Source organism: Rutidosis leptorrhynchoides, chromosome 7 (assembly GCF_046630445.1).
Source record: "Rutidosis leptorrhynchoides isolate AG116_Rl617_1_P2 chromosome 7, CSIRO_AGI_Rlap_v1, whole genome shotgun sequence".
In the NCBI taxonomy this organism is placed as follows: domain Eukaryota; kingdom Viridiplantae; phylum Streptophyta; class Magnoliopsida; order Asterales; family Asteraceae; genus Rutidosis; species Rutidosis leptorrhynchoides.
In genome coordinates, this window is record NC_092339.1 from 340,833,128 (window position 1) to 340,838,395 (window position 5,268).

The window sequence follows — 5,268 nt, forward strand, 5'->3', positions numbered from 1 at the left end:
TTTGTTAGGAATATATCACTTGATCTTTCTGCAAAATATTAAGTTCCAAATCTTGATATCGAGTCTGAATTTTAGAGTCAAAGTTTAAGTTTCAAAAAGTCAACCTTTGTTCTTCAAACGAATTCGAGTTGTCTGTTAAGTTTCAAGTAAAATTGAGGATTTCAGAAGTTTAAAGAAAGGATTTGGAACATATTTCGTTTTGTAACTACAACCTGATAGCATCTAGAATTCAAAATCAATTAGGTAGTGCATTGTGTTCTTCACGAATTGCAGTAGCAGTTACTGCTATTTAATTCATTTAAATTTTAATTTTTTTTTATCGTTTACTAATTAATACAAAATCGTTTATTTATGTTTCAATTTATAATACAAACTATAGGTTAGTTATTGGGTTTGTTAATTTTGGATCTGAAGTCAATGGAGGAAGAAGATGATCACACAGGAATATTGGGTTAAAAATATTTAGTTGTCACCTAAATCAGAAAAACTGAATCAGCTGGATGGTATAGAGTGTTAGCGGGTTTTCGGGAGGTCGCGGGTTCGATCCTCGCTGTGGGCTATTCTTTTTACAAAATGCTTTAAAAGGGTATATTCTTTTTATTACTTCTATTTCAATTATTATTATTATTATTATTATTATTATTATTATTATTATTAGTGTTATTATTATTATTAGTATAATTGTTATTATTATCGATGATATTAATTATTATTGTTAAAAATTATTAATTACTAATATTATTATCATTACTTAGTATTATTGATATTATTACTAATATTACATAAGTAGTATTCTTATTATAGGCTATGATCATTATTATTATTATTAACATTATTATTGAACATAATGCAAAATTATTATTATATATTATTATTAGTATCATTGTATACATTGTTAGAATTATTATTGTTATTATCCACAAAAGTATTGGTGACAATATCATTATTATTATTATTAACATGATTATTAGTAGGGTTATAATTAATAAATAGATATTTTTATAATTATTATTATTATTATTATTATTATTATTATTATTATTATTATTATTATTATTATTATTAAGGATTAAGTATTATTATTGAAAATTAATATGTTCATGACCAATACTATTAAATTAAGCATTTTATTAAAAACTACTGATATTATCAATATTATGAGATTGATTAATGAAAACTATCATTTATACATTTATTAATAGAATTATAAATAATATTATTATTTTTATTAATATTAGTATTAACACTATTATCATTTAAATTATTACCTTAGTATTACTAAAGTACGATTTTAACTAACAAATAATATAAATATATAAATATATTTATTACATATAACATAATGAAACTTATATTTTTATATATAAAATATAAAAATAAAAATTATATCACTAATAATAATATATATCCTTGTTCAATTACAAGTATAGATATTAATATATATATAAATGATATAGGTTCGTGAATCCGAGGCCAACCCTATACTTGTTCAATGTCGTTCTATGTATTTTTACTACAAAATACATTAGGTGAGTTTCATTTGCCTTTTTACCCTTTATATTTTTGGGCTGAGAATACATGCGCAATTTTTATAAATGTTTTACGAAATAGACACAAGTAATCGAAACTACATTATATTGTTGAATTATCGAAATCGAATATGCCCCTTTTTATTAAGTCTGGTAATCTAAGAATTAGGGAACATACACCCTAATTGACGCGAACTCTAAAGATAGATCTATCGGGCCCAACAAGCCCCATCCAAAGTACCGGATGCTTTAGTACTTCGAAATTTATATCATGTCCGAAGGAGGATCCCGGAATGATGGGGATATTCTTATATGTATATTGTGAATGTCGGTTACCAGGTATTCAATCCATATGAATGATTATTTTGTCTCTATGTATGGAACGTATATTGATGAAATGAAAATCTTGTGGTCTATTAAAATGATGGAAATGATTATTTATGTAAACTAATGAACTCACCAACCTTTTGGTTGACACTTGAAAGCATGTTTATTCTCAGGTACGAAAGAAATCTTCCGCTGTGCATTGGCTCATTTTAAAGATATTACTTGAAGTCATTGATGTTATATTTCAAAAGATGTTGCATTCGAGTCGTTGAGTTCATCAAGATTATTATTAAGTTAATTATAGTTAGATATATTATAAAATGGTAGGCATGCCGTCAACTTTTGCTGTAATGAAAGATTGTCTTTTCAAAAACGAATGCAATGTTTGTAAAATGTATCATATAGTAGTCAAGTACCTCGCGATGTAATCAACTGTTGTGAATTGTTTATAATCGATATGGACTTCGTCCAGATGGATTGGGACGGGGTATGACAGTTGGTATTAGAGCGGTGGTCTTAACGAACTAGGTCTTGCATTAGTGAGTCTGGACTTCGACTGTGTCTGCATGTCAAAAGTTTTACTTATCATTTCTAGTCAGAAATCATTTGCTTATCATCCTTAAAGTCTAGACACGTCTTACTGCCGCTATTGCATAGACAGTGTATAGATAAATACATATCTTAGCATATCTGTTGTTGTTACTTTTGTCTGACAGCTTCCGTAAATTCCTCCGTAACTTATGGGATTTTAGTATTATATATGCATATGTAAATTATGTATTACAGGGTACTAATCTACATCCTATAATCTATTTCTTATCGAAAATCCTTCATGTGATAGTACGGGATGAATCCTTCAACCAGTTCGAGTCCCTCGAATTCCGATAACTATTCTGATAGTTATTCCGACAGCTATTCCGACGTGGACGTTCACCTAAGCTCCGAAAGCAGCGTCACCAGAATGAATCAACCAACCAGCCATCCCCAATTCATATGATGAGTTCGTATTCTACTTAATCATTGGAGACAAGAAGAATCGATCCCTTTCACCCACCATATTGTTCGCTGGGCGAAGAACTTGAAACATTCACTGGCGAACCAATCCGAAACACCATCTTCACCCTCATTTCCAGAGTAGCTCGACATGATTGTATTCTATCCACAATTTGAAACCTTACTCATCTGCTCGTTCCGACCGACAATTATTCCGGAGTAATATAAGAAGTCAACGAACTTCGCGATCGAGTAATCAATTCGGAGAATATGGTGCAAAATGTACCAGCTTCAGCAACATCACCGGCACCAACAGTACCATTAATAACAACACCAGTACCATCAACAATCTATGTTTTAATATCCTCATCTGTACTTTGAGTATGATCTTCGTTCTACGTAGTTTTCTACCTCATTTATCTTCGTTCGACATGGCGAATATGTAATCTCTAAAGTTTTAGAGATTATTTATTCTAGTTTCAACTGAAAAACAAATGAGTTTAATATCATGTTAACTCATTAAATCCATGAATACATCTGAAGAAAATATATATGTATATATGTTTTCATAAAGATTGTAATTAAAAATTCTCTTGTACAAACTGTTAATGGTGAAAATATTTTAACGGGTAGGTAATACCCGAGGAATATTTAAATTTCACATTAATAAGTTACATCGTACGTTCTTCGAATCTGTTTCAACAGTCATATACCATCCTACTTACAACCACCGATATACGTATCCGTTCACCGCAGAATAACCATTTTCATCCAATTTCATATTTGGATTTTGATTTATCAGAATCCAACAAGTGGCATAATGAAGAAAACATTGGACAAAAATAAAATTTATTAGAAACAAATAAATTAACTATGAGAAATTTTGTTAAGAATCCACGCTGACAAAATCCTAGCTTACTGTTCCTAGTTAACTGTTAATTCCTTATTACATTTTAATTATCGCAATTTATTTTACGCAATTTATTTTATCGCAATTTAATTATCACAATTTTAATTATCGTCATTTAATTTCTGTTATTTACCTTACGCATTTTATTTATCGTCATTTAATTCCTGTATTTATTTTACGTACTTTAAATATCGGGACACGTATACAAAGTTTTGACATATCATATCGACGCATCTATAATTATTATTTGAAATCACCATAGACACTCTATATGCAGTAATGATCGAGTTCTCTATACAGGGTTGAGGTTGATTCTCAAATAATATATATACTTTGAGTTGTGATCGAGTCTGAGACGTATACGGGTCACGACACGTATTTATTAATTCAAATATTATATATTAAACTATATATGAATTATTGGACTGTCAACTGTGGACTATCGACTGTGCACTAATAACATTGGACAATTAAAATGAATTAAAATATTGATTATAACATATGAAACTAAACAATTCTTCAAGTTGCCACTTGATCTCATCTTAAACCTCATTGTATCTCGACGATTACAATCTGCGTTCAAACCTGTCATAATTCCTGAAAACACCTCAATCGAGAGGATGAACCAACCGCACTTCATCTACGGAAGAAAAGATTTATGCATATAGTTATGCACTTGAAAAATACTCTGAATCTGATTAAACATTCAATACATATCGGTGCTAGCTCCTTTGGCGTTGTTATTATCGAAAATAACTTTGCAATCCCTTTCCAAATTAGCTAATTTTGTCACAGCTCCAACAAGTCAATTTCGATTTTTCAGTCGGACTAGCCTTACCATAACCTTGATATATATGCGTGCTCTTTTATTGTTACCAGGGAACCTTCCATATTTCACCATATTACCATCAACGTTTAATCATCTAAAAACATAATTCTCCTGAAACCACCTCGGATTAATAACCGATGATTCAGATATCATAGCATTAAATGCAGAGGAAACAGAAATATGGTAGATGGTCTAAACGGCCAAAAATTTGATGATAAAGAAAGGAGTGTTAGGAACGCTCGATAGAAAATTGGGTATTGAAAAAACAGATTGAACTACCCATGAAGGAGACCAAGGACAAATACAAGGACCAAACCCTATCTTCAAAGGATTCAGGTAATTCTGGATCCGTTGAAATCTTTAGAGAATATTTTGCTCAGAAGTCATGTTAAAATCTTGCGGAAAATCTTTCTCCATCAACCATCGAACTTAGAAATTCTAAAATATCATCATCAATATCTTCGATATTTCTGAGGATATTTTTATAAATATTCTCGTCCGAAATTATATACCTCTTCGTGCTTCCTGTGTATCATTATATTGGAAACATTCAATATAAAATTTAGTACCGAAAAGCAGATTATGCAAAACTATGAAGAAAGCCGTGGACAAATCACAAAGAATAAGTTTGACTTCAAAGAATCCAAATGATTCTGTTTCTGATGAAATATTTAGCGAAT